This window comes from Solanum pennellii, chromosome 5 (assembly GCF_001406875.1).
Source record: "Solanum pennellii chromosome 5, SPENNV200".
In the NCBI taxonomy this organism is placed as follows: Eukaryota; Viridiplantae; Streptophyta; class Magnoliopsida; order Solanales; family Solanaceae; genus Solanum; species Solanum pennellii.
Genome location: NC_028641.1, coordinates 43,475,759 through 43,494,523, shown reverse-complemented (window position 1 = coordinate 43,494,523; position 18,765 = coordinate 43,475,759).

The window sequence follows — 18,765 nt, the reverse complement described above, 5'->3', positions numbered from 1 at the left end:
TATATATGTATATATATATATATATATATGTATATATATATATATATATATATGTATATATATATATATATATATAAATAAATATAAATCATATTACATATTTAGACCGTAAGTATCTTCGCCATCTTAGACTCAACATCATTAGAATACATTAGGGACATGGCCCTTAAAACACATTACATAGCTATACAATATAGAGACACTTTACAGTAATGACATAAGTAGGAGATCCTTGGACTTAAGGATTCCTTTCGTTGACCTTGGGAACCATCTTTTAAACTCTTAATCATTCAGGAAATCGTTTAAGCATACATAACCTACACTTTGTATAAAAACTAGAGGAGAATGGGATTAGTACAAGAATGGACTATGCATGGCAACCATCAAAATACATGCATTTAAAAGGGACATTTTATTGAAATCATATTTCATGACTATCTGAGTAAATCTTTATAAAATCTTTAAACAATAGCATTTACATAATTTTCATACATCATATAAACACAATCAAAGGCAAAACATCATAGAAAAGAACGTATAGAATTTAAGTCTCATTTCAAGTCACTTTATAGTGAGCGCAATCTTTTGAACAGTGAACTCTTTCTTTTAATTCATTAGCCTCCAAAGTAACCCCTTAGGGATACTTGGTGCAAGGTATCACCTTAGGAAATCAAGGAAAACCCTACATACCAGTTACACAAGCCAACACATATCATCATAGAAGTATAGTACAATATAGACATAGTTAAGTCAAGACCTTCATCATATAGTCAACAATTTAAACATCATGCATAAAGACACATATCATACACATCTTCATAATAAGTAGACAAATGATACAATGTCATGCATAAGGAACACATTCATAGTGACATGCATTAGAACACCCTCCTAGAACTTTCGAAGGAGCTACTTTTGCAATGTCTAGATGGGTTCATTACTTCCACATATCCTAAGTAACCTCCCTTAAATCATTCTAGTTAGGGTCCTAGTCATTTACCTCCATTGTCCATTTTACTATAGGGAAACTATAACCTTAACCAACATAGACTATCTGATGCTAAACATGGAATCCGGTGTCATAAAACTCCACACCGTAAAAGGGTGGTCTACCGGCAAAAGTAGAACAAAACATAACATAGCTTTCTAGGTGGATCCACTAGCTAGTATCCTATGGTGGCAACATAGTTATGCAACTTGGAGGTACATGTGAAAACCCTCTTTATGAAAATATTAGTCATTGAAGTTATTCACTTAAGGAAACCCTACTTATGCACATTGAGGCATTGTGGTTATCCACCTCATGATATTTATGGTGACCTACCTCCCTAACATAGGAAGGGACACACACTCATATTCATGTTCTCTCGGTGCTAAGCTAAGTTCCCTTCATTGAAAACCTTTTTTATATTTTTACTTTATAAAACATAGGTTTTGGAGAGTCACCCCCTCATATGCTTAACTTATAGATCATAGATGAATGTTCATCAACCCAAATCATGTAAAGAATCCCTTCACATAAACATAGCATATGTAAAAGCATCTTCTAGTTTAGGGTACACATGAACACACCATTAAAGGCCCCTCTCTTGACAAGGTCTTCATACATGTGTGTGTGTATACATATATGTGAGAAAACATTTCACATAACACATTAAGACGCACATGTTCATACATACATACTCATATGTATAGAAATAAAAACTAGAACTATCCTATCATGGTACACATGTGCAATGCATAGGCAAAGTTACATACACTTGTCCATACTAGTGCACCTATCAAGTAATCCTAGCTAAGGAAGCACATAACATGCTTTCATAAATATCATTTTAACAAGTAGACACTAGTGAATATGAGAAACACCTTTCATTTAGACACCATGACCTATACTACTAGTAACATGCATGTAAAGTGTGTGCGTGTGTACATTGGTCAACATGATCACATAATGGCTATAACAAAATATTGATGCAGACAACCATTTAGGCCATAATACTCTTTCAAGCACAAACCACACAACACACAATAGAATAGGAGACAAGCCAACTTCATATAATACTTAAGACTCCTAACTTGTGCTATTCATGCATTCACATAGGGGTACTTAGGTAAGGGATTGTTAACCATTTTTAATTAATCAATGGAAGCACCTGTACCTTATCCTAACATGGATATACACATGCTTACATAATAGCCATACAACCTAAATCACAACTAGAATAGGAAAGTAGGCAAAAGCTTCACATAGTATCACCGTATGCACACGTTCATATATTCATAATTTGCCTTCATGGACATGGTCAACACAAATATAGATTGACAATAAAGTAAACACCACCACCATAAGATGAAGATACAATAGAATGTCATACAAGGCTTTATCAATTTCAATACTATAAGGAAAGTAGAAGCGATAAGCATTCTTACTAATTTCTCACCTTTTGATCATCATTGATCGATACACCTTGTTCATCAAAATTTAATATATAGGGAAGTATCTAAATGTGATTTTCATAAAACGAACCATGTACAAGTTGCTGCAAGATCATAGTGTAACCTAACATTTCTCAACATGAATCACTTAATAAAATTCAACAAATTTATTAATCTAAGGCAGTTGCTACATGGACCACAACAGAATCGATTTATACTTTTATACCTTAAAATGTCAACATCAGAATGATTTCATTGTTAGCTAGGCTAGGCATGTTCAAACCTTCATGCATTGATTCACATGGGTAATTCATCAATTATTAACGATAAATATACGTAATATAAAATTGATTTATGCATATTGACGTAATTGAATCACAAATTGACATTCATAAGATCAAAGATCATAAAGCCATACATAGGCTAAAATAAAGTTTAAGAAAGATGCATGGGTTCATCATGCAATAGGATTGGAAATCAGATCCAAATCAGTATATAATCATAAATACATTCATATTATGCTTTTGAAATCAATTTAAGAAAGAAACAATTGTTAGATTGAAGAAGAAGAACTTTGATGATGCAAACTCTTTTGAAAACATTGAGATTAACTGTTTAGAATTAAGGATAAATATATATGAAGGATCAAAATACCTTTATATACATTACAATCTCTAAATCATGATCATTCATCCATGTAAATAGAAGCTCCAAGCTGTTTTTGAGCTTCACCAATAATTGAGGTTCTAGAGAGTATTTTTTGAGGGAAAAGTTCAATTTGTGTGAGTGGATTTCGGAATGGGTTGATCACATTTTGGAATACTTATATACACATAAAAAACCTAAATAAACCTATTAGATCCAGGTTTGGACGTGGGTGAATTTCCAATTCACACCTTATAAATGAAACAGACGTAGCGTAAGTTGTAGGCTACCATCGATGGAGCCATCTACTTATCGTGCATTGGCTTCCACCGACTGGTCCTTGGCAAACTTTTGGCTTAATACCTTCCCTTATTAATTAAAAATCAACGATACCTCACCTACGGACCGTTGGTTGATCAACTGGCCGTCGTTTGGTCAGTCGATTTACACTGCCAAGGCAGTGTCTCGACCAGCCTTGGGTCTTTCTTGTGGGGCCTTTTGTAGGGCCCTTTAGTAGTCGTACCCGGACGTTTACAACGTGAATACAAACCTTACAAGTTCTATACCTTCCAGATAAGTTTCACCCAAAATTAACACCTGCAAGTCGTCCACAAAGTCCCGGCCCTATCGAGACACACCTTGAGCATCTTAAGGGCTAACTTTCGAACGCCTTGGACGTTCTTGGTTGTTTGACCACCAAAATTCTTCAAAATCAGTATAAAATATTTAAACATAATTATAACTAATTTAAAGGGTTCATAATATCATGACATACAAATATAAGAACACATGGTCACATGAAGCACATAGGCGACTAGTCGTCGAACGTTTTGGACGTCCCTCGACGTTCAACTTCCAAATCCCTTCTAACTTTACACACTACCTCTAAACCATATTATAAGTCATTTTTGGAAATAAGAATCTTAAGAAAAACATTTTAGGCTCTTGAAACCCGATCTCCTTTTAGGGTCTTACAAAATCCCCCACTTGGAAACATATTACCCCAAATGACACTTAGGGATCTTTAATAACAACAAAGACTTCAAATCATCATAGAGCAGTTCATAAAATTTATGGCAACATCAAATCATTTTAGAACTCAATACACACGAGAAAGTAAAACCATTACTCACTCACTCTTTTATACATTAAATATAAAGGTTCTTATCATGTTCATAGGAGGAACATCCTTCTCCTAATCATAACATGGTCATTACACCTTAATTTATCATGAGATCATCTTGCAAGGCCACACATAGGCAGATTTCAACAACACTCAAGAAGCAATTTAGGCACTCTTACTTCAATGTACATAAACTTGAGTTAATTTATTCAACAAAGATCTTCATTAGTTAGACCTACAGACATGAAGGTCATACTCAATCATACCATGCTTAGTGTTGTCCATCGAGGAATTTCCTTTTCCTCAACACACATACATGTATCATGAGTTCACACATTAGCAATGTACAAGGTCAATTTCCTCTTAAAATGCAAAATTCTCAACTAAGTGGTAAGTCACGAAGAGAACATCACAACAAATAGGAAGAAATTTAACAAAATGTCAATTTGTAACATAGTACTCATCTTCACCGTAAGCATATTTTTTTGGAATAGTCACACAAATTATAGCCACACACATGAGCACTTAGCTAATCATACTTTCACTATTAAATAATGAGCCTACAGTTATGCATTCCAAATCATAAAAGTCACATGGTTTTTAAGAGAATCAATACATTTCATTTGTATGAGACTCAATTTTCCAATATAAGGATAAACATAACACCTCACAAGTGACTCCTGCCATGTTTCTTATCTTTCCTCATGAAGTCAATGGAACAACTAGCATGTCACGATGCAATTTCACATGAAAATTCATGGATTTTATCAAACAATTTCTTTCATGCACTTTGGAACATTCATAATATCGTCAAGGTAATTTTAATCAATACATACAAAACATATAAGGTCATGCAATTCCTACTTTATGCAAAACCCTTATTCATAAACAAACTTAATAAAAATTCAATAGATTTAAGTTCAAGCCAAAATAGAAGTTCAATTGTAGAATGTATCGACAACCTTACTACTCTATAACCATCCCCCACTTAGGGTAAAGCCAATTATGAAAAACTTAACCCAAACGTAGGAGGATATTAACTAAACAACCTTCATTTATATTGCTAAAAAGTGGTTACAACTTTAGAAGAATTTACAGTAAGTTATCATAGGAACACCAAGGTATTCTAAACTTCATCTCTTAGGCAATTTATCCCCCAATTTTAAAGTTAGGTCAATCACATTCAACAACATAATACAATTAACACCAAGGTCATATATCATTAGGGGAAACAATATAGGAGACTTAGTTATAAGGTCTTTTCTTTCAATATTAAGGTAAGGTAACTTCTAAGTCTAACAAACCCACATCATCACCCTACAAATATAAGAGTACTACCCTCAACTCTATGGATATACCTATTCAAAAACTTCAAGGTACTCAAAACATAATAAGAAATTAGAAAAAAATATACGACTCATCATGCCTTAAGACTCTCATTCTTCATTTAAAATAGAAAATCTCCTTTTTACATTCATTATCAGGTTCATATACATCAATTCTATACCCATTTCGACAACATCTAATCAACGAACAATTTAGTTGATTTTCCATAAATGTTACAGTAAGCTGTCTTATCATTATAGTGAGCATGCTTTCAGATTCCAAAGATGCAACATTTAGGAAATCGTCCAAAAAAACATGAACAATGTGAGATACAAAACATTACCCAGACAAGCATAATATCATCACACCTAGGATCATGTCTATGCAAAGGACTCCAATCAATTCTAGGCAACTTATCATAGACCACATAGATACAAAGGGAAACATTGAACACTTTTAAGTACCTATTCTTAGGGTAGCATGCTTACATTGGTAGTCACTAAGTATTTCAAGTTCAATTCATATCATAAGGTTGCAACCCTACAAAACCATATAGTAGGACATTATTCCCAAGAGAACTCATGTAAACAACAATAACTTGTAACATGCTATGACTATATCATGACATACATTTCTCCATATAACATGCTATTTAACATAGAATTCATAGATAGCCCTAATTTGCATCACATCATCAAAACATATCAAAATTCACCCTCACACGTACTCATTAAAACCATAAAACCAAGATAAGCATTTAAAATCACCTTTTCTCCCTTAAGCATGAATATAATATCATCCAAGAAATCACATCTAAAAGACCACCGGGCAAGATAACATAAGAGAGAGACCTTATAGAGTTAAGTTCTATAGCACGATATGAGAATGATGAAGAAGGGAAACTCTATCATCCTATAGCCTCTCGTACCATTTGATGTGTCACGACTCACCACCAATGATACAAGATTCTAATGACGTGACAATATGAGACTTCTTGGACCCTAAACCACTTTTAAAACCTCATGCTCTAATACAACCTTAGTTACATCTGGGGAGCATCCCCTAGGAGTAACATGGCGTACTTAACCTCTTATAGGTCTTGTACAAGAACATAGTTATCATTCATCGCATTGTTATAGTAAATTTAGCAGAAATTTTAAAATATTTCTTAGCACATCATATGCTAGAAACATCACTTCATAAATATATTTAAAATATTAATCATTTACATACTTAGACCATAAGTCACTTTCCATATTAGACTCAACATCGTTAGAATAAATTAGGGATACAACCCTTAAAATACATTAGATAGCTATACAATATAGAGACAGTTTACAGTAAAGACATAAGTAGGAGATCCATGGACTTAAGGATTCCTTTCAATGAGCTTGACAACCATTTATCAAGATCTTTTCCATTCAATACATCCTTTAAGCATCCATGACCTACACTTTGTGCAAAATCTAGAGAAGAATGGGATTAGTACAAGAATGCACTAAATATGGCAACCATGCAAAAACATGCATTTAAAAGGTATATTTTCTTGATATCATACTTCATGCCTTTTTGAGTAAATCTTTATAAAATCTTTAAACAATAGCATTTAAATCAATTTAATATTTAATATAAAAACAATAAATGGCCATACATCATAGAAAAGCACATATAGAATTTAAGTCCCATTTGAGGTCAATTTACAGTGAGCTCAATCTTTTTAATAGTGAACTCTTTCTTTTAATTCATTAGCCTCCCAAGTAACCCTTTAGGTATACTTGGTGCAAGATATCACCTTAGAACCACAAAGAAAACCCTACATACTACTTAAACAAGCCAACACATATTATCATAAAAGTATAGTACACCATAGACATAGTTAAGTCAAGACCTTCATCATATAGTCAATAAAGTCAACATCATGTATATAGACTCATATCATACACATCTTCCTAACAAGTAGAAAAATACTACAATGTTATGCATAATGAACACATACATAGTGACATGCATTACAACACCTTCCTAGAACTTCCTAAGGAGCTACTTTTGCAATGTATAGATGGGTTCATTACTTCCACCTATCCTAAGTAACCTCCCTTAAGTCCTTCTAGTTAGGGTCATAGTGATTTACCCCAATTGTACCATTTTACTTTAGGGAAACTATAGCCTTAACATACATAGGCCATGTGATGCTAAACACCAAATCCGGTGTCATAAGGCCCACACTGAGAAAAGGTCGTCTACAAGCCAAAGTAGAACAAAACATAACATAGCTTTCTTGGTGGATCCACTAGCTAGTATCCTATTGTAGAAACCTAGTTATGGAACTTGAAGGTACCTGTGAAAACCCTCTTTATGCAAAGATTAGGCATTTTAGTTGTTCACTTATGGAAACCCTATTTATGCACATTGAGGAATTGTGGTTATCCACCTCATGAGATTTATGTTTACCTACCTCCCTACAATAGGAAGAGTCACACAATCATATGCAGGTTCACTCGGTGCTAAGCTAAGTTCCCTTCATTGAAAACCTTTATTATATTTTTAATTTATAAAACTTAGGATTAGGAGAGTCATCCCCTCATATGCTTAACTCATAGGTCAAATATGAAAGGTCATCAACCCAAATCATTAAAGAATCCCTTCACATGAACAGAGCATATGTAAAGCATCATCTAGTTTAGGGCACATGAACACACCATTCAAGGCCCCTCACTTGACTATGTCTTCATACATGTCTGTCTGTATACATATATGTGATCAAACCTTTCACATAACACATTAAGACACACATGTCCATAAATACTCAAACGTATAGAAACCTAAGCTAGAAATATCCTATCATGGTACACATGTGCAATGCATAGGCAAAGTTACATACGCTTGTCCAAACTAGTGCACCTATCAAGTCATCCTAGATAAGGAAGCACATATCATGCTTTCATAAAAATCATTTTAACATGCATTGTAGCAGACACTAGTGAATATGATAAATTCCTTATATTTAGACACAATGACCTATACTACTAGTAACATGCATGTAAAGTGAGTGTGTGTGTACATTGGTCAACATGATCACATAATGAGTATCAACAACATATTGAGCAGTCACTCTCTTAGACCATAATACTCTTTCAAGCATAAAGCACACAACACACAATAGCATAGGAGACAAGCCAACTTGATATTACACTTAAGACTCTTAACTTGTGCTATTATTGTATTCATATAGGGGTACATAGGTAAGGGATTATTAACCATTTTTAACTCATCAATGGCTGCACCTATACCTTAACCTAACATCTATATACACATTCTTACACAATAGTCATACAACCTAAATTACAACTAGAATAGGAAAGTAGGCATAAGCTTCACATAGTTCATATATTTATCAATTTGCCTTCATGTCCATGGTCAAAATATATATATATATATATATATATATATGTGTATATATATATATATATATAGAAAATAAACTAATCACCGCCACTATAAGTGAACCGTACCACACAATGCCATATAAGGCTTTATCAACTACAATACTATAAGTAAAGAAGAAGAGATAAACACTCTTACCAATTTCTCACCCTTTGATAATTATTGATCAATACACCTTCATCCACAATTCATATATAGGGCAGTAGATAAATGTACTTAATCATAAAGGAACCATTTCAAAGTTGCTACAACATCATAGTATAACCTAATACAACACATCTCGCATGTACTAGGAAGTAGAGAGTCCTAGGTCATCAACTAACCTCCCTAGCTTAGTTCATCCATAATCATGTACCAATAATATACATTTAGGGAAGTATCCAAATATATAAAAATCAAATCTAGATCATTCTTCATCTACCCTAGAATTAAGATCACATCATGTTCATTACAACAATCAAATTGTAGGCCAAAAGAATCTAGATCAATTCATGCCAAGATTCCTTTTATTTGAATATAATGAATTTATACACACAATCCATTAATATCATCAATATAACTCATTAGATAAAGACAACATGCTCCACACGAAATCCTATTACCATTGCTATAACCTTTAAATCACAGTGAATATGCTCTTTAAGTCATCAATGGAAAATAGAAGAATCATAGGCTAAGAACCATTGATAAACATGAATAACATAATAAAATTCAACCAATTTATTAATCTAAGGCAGTGGCTACATGAACCACAAAATAATCGATTTATACTTTTATACCTTAAAAGGTCAACATCACAGTGATTTCATTGATAGCTAGGCTAGGCTTGTTCAAACCTTTATGCATTGATTCACATGGATAATTCATCATTGATTCACCATCAATATGCATAATATACAGTATATATAAGCATATTAACATAATTGAATCATAAATCGACATGCATAAGATCAAGATCATAAAGTCATACATATGATAAAATCATGTTTGTGGAAGATGCATGGGGTCATCATGCAATAGGATTTAAAATAACGTGAAAATAAGTAGATAATCATCAATATATTAAAATTATGCTTTTGAAGTCAACTTAAGAAAGATCCCATGGTTAGATTGAAAAAGGAGAACTTTGATCATGCAAACTCTTTTGAAAACATAAAGATTAACTCTCTAGATGTAAAGATAACTGGAGATGAAGGATCACCATACCTTTGTCAACATTAATGTATCTAAAACTTGATTATTCATCCACGGAAGTCCAAGATCCTATCTGTTCTCGAGATTCATCAACAAGGGAGGTTCTAGAGAGAATATTTTTTGAGGGAAAAGTTCAATATGTGTGAGAGGATTTTGGAATGGGTTGAGCACGTTTTGGACGATTTATGTACACCTAAAAATAGACAAATAAAACTATTAGATTCAGGTTAGGACGTGGGCTGAATTTCCCATTCACCCCTTTAATGAAACAGAAGCAGACACTTAGTTGCAGGCCACAAACGACGGAGCCATCTACTGGCCGTTGGTCAGTCGACGGGCCATGCATTGGCTTCCGTCGATTGGTCCTTCGCCAACTTTTGTCTTGATACCTGCCCAAGATAAGTAAAAATCGACGGGAACTCACCTACAAACCGTTGGTTCATCAACTGGCCGTCGTTTGGTCCGTCGATTGACACTGCAAAGGAAGTGTCACGACCAGCTTTGGGTCCTTGTTGTTGAGACCTTTGCGGGTCCCTTTTTTAGTCGTACCTGGACATTTCGAACGAGAATACAACCATTAACAAGTTTATTACCTTCCACATAAGTTTCACCCAAAATCAACACCTGCAAGTCATCCAAAAAGTCCAGGCCCAATCGAGACACACGTTGAGCGTCTTAAGGTCTATATTTCGAACGCCTTGCACGTTCTTGTTCATTTGACCTTCAAACTTCTAAAAAATCCGTATACCATATTTAAGAATAATTATAAGTCATTTAAAAGCTTCATAAGATCATGACATACAAATATAATCACACATGGACACATGATGCACATAGGCGACTAGTCATTAAACGTTATGGTCGTCCCTTGACGTTCGACTTCCAAATCACTTCAAACTTTATCCACTGCCTCTAAACTATATTATAAGTCATTTTAGGACCTTAAAATCTTAATACAAACATGTAAGTCTCTACACAACCTATCTCATTTGGGGGTCTTATACTCCCTCTTTGAAGAGTCAACACCACGTTTAAAACTATATGGTAAATCTTCCTCTATGGGAAGTCATCACCTCCCATTTTCAAGTTCACTCGATTCTAAGCTAAATCACATTATTTATATGTCATTAATGTATTTATTAATCAGCATAACATATTTTTGGTCATACTGTCTAACCCTTGTATAATCATCATCATCATATCTCAATAAGAATTATATGTGTATAGTCCTTTCATCACAATTAACATAAGTGAGGTTAGCATATTTTAATTTTTATTCGTAATAAGGCACATTAGTAATCATCACCATCCTTATAACATTTACATCTTAATCAATTTCAAAATTATAATCAAGACATTTCAATTCAACATCATACCACCCTATCTATCCTAATACAAGGCATACTCAAACACAACATCATGGCTAAATCATAATTAACCACAATTTGAAGTAAAGTATAGAGATCATAAGACTTACCAAGTCACCTTCTTAGTTCACCAATAAGGACATACCATAAACCCTCATTCAACCCAATTTTTGGTATACATAATCATAAATCAATAATCAACATGACCAGAATACTAGAAAAACATTATATAACCATTCAATACTAGATTATAGCTTAAAACAACTTACTTAGGTCAACTCACTGCCTAACCTAGATCAGATTCTCAAGAATTAGAATGAAAGACTAAAATTTACCCTAATAGGTTATAATATATGTTAATAAATGCATATTATCCAATATAAAACATACACAAACAAATTCATAAAATGATTTTCGACATTGAGAAAGACCCATATGATAACTTAACTTTTCAAAATATTTTTAAGGAACCCTTTGAGGAAAGAGGTCTCAAAGGTGAATTAGATCCCATACATCAATATTTTATGATGATTTGATGGTGAAATCGTCCCTTTACAGACCCCAAATCCCTCCCCTAGCTAGTCTTCAATGCTGTCTTCAAATAGAGAGAGTAAGAAGAGAGAAGGAAGAGATTTTGTTTTGAGAGTTGTAATTAGACTAAGTTGTAATTATACTAATGGGGTTGGTGTCATTACATGGTGGGGGGGGGGTAGGCTTCCATAATCCCCTAAATAACGACATAACCCCTCAATTAACTTATTGAAACTTAATTTAAAATGTGCAGGAAATTGTAGTACCACCGACGACACCATGATCGACGGATCATGGGTTAGTCAACAGACCAGGCCTCCTGCGTGCTGCACATCTGTTGTTCTTATAAGAGACTTGTGTAGGCGAGAACTCCAACAATTTTTATATGTGTTGGTCGATGGTTGGCAACGACGCCCAGTCAATCAATAGACGAATCGTCGATGGCCTCTCCTCATTATACATTTCCCTGGTAGTGTTGACTCAAACGTGCAAAGGTCCTCCTCAAGGGCCATTGGTTGGTCCTTGGTGAGTCACACACGGACGTTTCAAAAACGAATCAACTAAAACACATTTTAGACACCCTTCCACCAATCTTATCATTTTCCGACCTCTAAAAATCTAGTCAAATAGGCTTAGGCACTGTAGTACATCCTAGAAAAAATTTATTGACGTCATGGACATTCTTGAACGTTTTTGTTTCTAGACTTCCTAAATGACTAATAAAAATCAAAATGGGCCTTAAAAAAGTGTCTAGACATTATGAAACTTATGTTAGGCTTTAATACATGCTTTGGATTTTTAAATTGTTATATTATCCCCACCCCCCCCCCTTAGGATCATTCGTCCCCGAATAATACTAAAAATCCATAGAAGGAAGGAATATACTCAATACTAGCAGCCCAACAAAAAATAATACATAGCAACATCAATAATATCACTTTCACAATGCAATTCAACATTTTAATTACCACACATAAGGCTCAACATTATATTATAAGGAATATCCTTCTAATAACAACGACATGATCTCAACATGCTTTACATAAGTCATTTAAGACAAAGTTCAACTTACCAACATGCTATATATTATTTCATAAAGAATGATTATATCAAAATGCACAATATAACTCAAACCAGCAAGAGAGAGAAAATTTCAAGTTCAAATGCACAAGTTCATTGTAGTCACCGTAAAGCTATTCAAAATACACATTTTGAAAGACTTCACAAAAATTGAGGCAACTTCAATTTTAGTCATTAAGTTCATTATTAGTAAGAATTACTAACCTTAGTAATAAAATAGATGAGGGTAATGGGACTTCATGTCGGCCTTAGCCTCCCATTTGCACCCTCAACTAGGTGATTCTTCCATAAGACATTTAAGGAAGCCACATTTTTATTTCTTAACTCCTTCACTTTCCTATCAAATTTTGAACCCGAACTTCCTCCTAAGAAAGTTATCCTTCACAACGAGACCTCAATAAGGAAAATAGTCTGGGGATCATTGATACACTTCTTAGGCATGGAAAAATGGAAAACTAGATGAACCGAAGCCAATTCACTAGGAAGTTTCAATCAATAGGAAACCTTACCAACCCTTTGAAAGATTTAATGAGACACACATAACGACGATTCAACTTTCTTTTCTTGCAAATCCAACCACCCCTTTATCGGTGAAATTTTTAAATACATTTTATCACCTTGTTAAAACACCAAATCTCTTATCCTATGATCGGCGTAAGACTTTTGCTGACAATAGACCATCTGCAACCAGTTCCTTCCCATATGAACATTCTGACCTCTTATAAATCAAATAGGGACCAAGAAGCGATGGCTCACCTACTTCAAACCATCCTATAAGTGAACTACACCTCCTACCATAAAAGGCTTCATAGGGAGCCATGGAGATGGATGAATGAAAACTATTATTATAAGCAAACTCCACCCAAGGCAAATGCTTATCTTAATTTCCCTTTAAATCAATAATACAAGGCCTAAGCATATCCTCAAGGGTTTGAATAGTACTCTCTACTTAACCATTTGTTTGGGGATGAAAAGCGGTACTCAACTTCACCTAAGTACCCAATCCTTCTTGGAATGGCCTCCAAAACCTAGATTTAAATTGTGCAACCCGATCCGATATGATGGATAACGGAATAACATAGCGACAAACAATCTCATCTATGAAGATCCTAGCATAATCTTACGCCGAGATAGTAGACTTGACGGGAATAAAGAAAGCGGACTTGGTCAACCTATCCATAACCCCCATATTGAGTCATTTTTCTTTTGAGTACGAGGTAAACCCACTACAAAATCTATGTTGATGTCTTCCAACTTCAAAGTAGGAACTTTGATTTCCTGTAGCAAGCAATCCAGCTTTTGATGTTCGGTTTTCACTTGTTTGAAATTTGGACACTTTTCAACAAAATCCGCTATATCCTTCTTCAAACTTCCGACCAATATACCTCTTTAAGGTCATAGTACAATTTTGTCGAACACGGATGAATGCAGTAGCGGGACCCATGGGCTTCCTCAAGAATCCGGTCCCTCAACTCATCAACCTTGGGAACTCACAATATTCCTTGGTACCGAAAGACACCATCCCCCCGAATGAGAATGCCTAAGTAAGCTTTCCGAGGACCGATTCCTTCAAATCCATCAATGATTTATCAAGGTGTTGTTTGGACTTCACCTCAACTACCAACGATGACCCAGAGTTATGATGGACCACGAAACCACCATTTGGAGAATCTTCCGATCTCACATCCAACCTAGAAAACCTATTAACATCTTTCGCTAAGTCTTTCTTGGGTTCATATATGTGATACACACTACACATAGTCATACAACATAGAGCATCGGCAACCACATTGGCCTTGCCCAGGTGATAGAGGAAACTCATGTAGTAATCTTTCAACAATTCAACTCCTTTTTGGTAAATACATATTTAAGACTCCTATGGTCAGCATACACATAAAAATGGACAACAAACAAGTAATGCCTCTATATTTTCAAGGTAAAAACCATGACACCTAACTCAAGGTCATGAGTTGGATAATTTTTCTTATGCTCCTTAACTTTCCTAAAATCATAGGCAATCACCTTCCCATGTTGACTAAGCACACACCCTAAACCCACTCGCGATGCGTCACAATACACAATAAAATACTTTGTACCCTCCGATAAAGTCAACACTGAAGCGGAAGTAAGCTATCCTTCAACATTTTGAATATTCTCTCACATGCCTCCGACCACTCAAATTTCTTACACTTTTGGGTAAATGTATTTAAGGGAGACGAAATGGACGCAAAACCCTTCAAAAACCTCCGATAATAACATGCTAAACCTAATAAACTTTTAACGTCGGTTGGAGTCAATGATCTAGGCTAAGTTTCACCGCCTCCATTTTCCTTTGATCAACCTCAAGTCTTTCACTAGAGATGATATGAGAAAGAAATGTCACGGACCTCAACCAAAACTCACATATGTTATACTTGGAAAAAAATTGATGTTCCTTGAGTACTTGAAACACCACCGTCAAATGGTTTATCTGATTGCCCTCATTTTTTGAATATACCAAGATGTCGTGAATGAACAAAATGACAAATGAATCTAGGTAATTTCGAAACACACTATTCATGAGGTGCATAAACACCGTCGGAGCATTTGTGAAATGAAAGGACATTACTAAGAACTCATAATGACCATATCTATTTTGAAATACCATCTTTGGTATATTCTTACCTCTCACCCTATGTTGGTGATACCCTGATCTAAAGTCAATCTTAAAAAAGTAGGTTACCCCTTGGTGTTGATCAAATAAGTCATCAATCTGACGGACATGATACTTGTTCTTGATTGAGACTTTATTGTGTTGGCGGTAATCAATACACATTCCTAAGGACGCATCCTTCTTCTTCGCAAACCAAATTGGAGTATCATATGGAGAAATACAAGGTCTTATGAAGCCTTTGTCAAGTAAATCTTTGAGTTGAGCTTTCAACTCATTCAATGCGGCCAGAGCCATCCATTAAGAAGAAATCAAATTGGGATTGTATTCGGTAGCAAATCAGTACCAAAATTAATTTCCCGTTCGGGAAGAATACTAGGAAGATCATTAGGAAAGACCTCCAGAAATTCTCTCACTATGGGGACCGAATCAATGGGAGGAATTTTGGAGTCTAGATCTTTTAATTTTACAATATGGTATATACAACCTTTAGAGATCATTTTGCACTCTTTTAGAAAAGAGATGATACGACCTCTAGGAATAGAATTTCCCCCCTTCCATTCTACAACGGGTTCATTTGGAAAGTAAAAATTCTCAGCCCTTGTCCTACAACCAATAGAGGCAAAGCAAGCACGCAGCCAATCCATACCCAAAATGACATCAAAATCAAGCATATAAAGTTCTACTAGCAAAACATTATAAATTCTACACCCACCGGAGTAGACACTATAAAACGTTCATGCAAAATATAGGGCAAACTGTCAAACTTTTTGGCTACTAGAGGGGTAAAAAATGATAATGTAGTACTGGGATCAAGTAAGGAATATAAACTAATAGAGAATACTTTCAACATACAAGTCACCATGTTGGGTGAAGCCTCTTGCTCACCCCTAGAGCGGAGAGCGTAGAAGCGGCTCTTCTTCGGAGCATCATTAGAACCCATTTCTAGAGCTTTACCACCCTTTTCTTTAACCTTTATATTATGTCAATCCCTAACCTTGAAGCCACTCTTCCTACAATCAAAAAAATTGCCCGGTCAAACAAAGCATTCACCAAAATGACCATTTCCAGACTTGGCACATGTAGGCTTCTCATTGGGTGAGTTTCGAATCCTTCCCTTTAGGATTCTAGTTTTAGTCACCTTATCATCACCATCCTTAGGTAAATTTTATGGAACTTGATTAGAAACCCGCTTATTAAATCTATGCTTGTGTTATATCTCAACCCTATTTTTTAAAGAACCTCCATCAAAAGATCTTTCCCTCTTAGCATCTCTACTCTTCCTATTAGACCTTTCCTCTTCCACCTGTTTGGCATGCACCATAAGACGGGAAATGTTCATGTTATCATGTAGCACAGCTGAATGACACTTCTTTTGCAAATCATCCGACACCCCCGTCACAAAGCAGCTTGTTTAATCTCTAGGGTTGGAAATCAAAGAAGGATCAGATTTTGACAATTTAGTGAATCACAAGGAGTATTCATGAACACTCATACCTCATTGGTGAAGGTTGATGAACTCCACCACTTTAGATTCCGTCATTTCTTTACGAAAGAATTGATCAAGAAAAGCCTTCTTGAAGATATCCCAAGTCACCGGACCACACTTTAATGTCCTATTATACATCCGTTTAAACATCCCATACTTGAGCCACATCCTTGAGATCATAAGTGACTAACTCGTCCTTCTCACAAGTAGCAAAACCCCATAGCAAAGAGTATCTTGTATACTTCATCTATGAACTCTTGGGGGTCTTCTTCAACCTTGGACCCGTAGAAAGTAGAAGGATTCATCCAAGTGAAATCCTTTATAATGGAGGCCATAGAATAAACTTGTTCATGAGGACGGGGTACAACTTCCTCATTAGCTTGGGCCGTCACATATTGGGCTTGAGCAGTGGAGGCTTGGGCCAACTGGATAAGGGCAGCCCTTATGTCACCATCCATCAAAAGTGGAGGATTGACCGGAGCTTGGTCATCATTCCCACCTTCCTCAAGAGGAGGAACTTCATCTCCAAAGGGAGGATCTCCTGCATTGGCAATCTCCTATTCCAGCCTTAATGATGCATTCCTTCGAGTGTTCATTTTATATAATCACAAAAATAATATTAGATGCAAAAGAACACAATAAGTAAACACGAATGGCACAATATTAGATTTCCAAGAAAGTTAGAGTTCCTAGGCATCACGTAGGTTTGTATCCATAAGTGTGTTGCGCTTCACAATTATAAATATGAACTTACATAGATGTGGTTTAGAGTGATATTGACTCAAAGATAATTCAACCTGATGCTCTGATACAAAGTTTATCACATTCGGGTTTACCCCTTAAACGTAACAAGCGTCGTCGTCCTCTCTGAGGACTAAGACTAGCCTCTTAGTTTACATCATTGAATTAATAGGTCTATGTGAAACTCCAAGAAGAAGTATTGAAACGTTTTAACTTTTCTTCCAAATTTGACCTATGAATGTAATGATGTAAACTAAAAGGCTAGTCCTACTCCTCTAAGATGATGATGATGCCGGTAATGTCTTGGGGGTAAAGTGATAGTCTTAGATTGATAAATCTATATTGAATTAACATAGATTCGTTGAGTATTATAGTTCTTATATTCAATTGATGTTCATGGCTGTGTAAGAGACTTATGGTATGAATTGGATGATTTTGCTATGGATTAAAGTGGTGAGAACGGATTGGTTGTATTCTGCACTATTTCTCCTCATTTTATATAATTTATCTCTTGTATTATGTTGTGATTGGTATAATCCAGTTATGGTGGCTGTGCTATGTGAATGATGTGGTCGTGTCGGCATTACATTATGTATTATGATGATCATGGACTTGTCGGCAATACTTGAAATATTATGATAATTGGTGTAGTCGATTTATGTGAAGTATGATCATATTTACCTACTTCGGGTTAATTTGAAAGTATGTGTTTTTCTATTGATATTAGGTGAGCATGTTA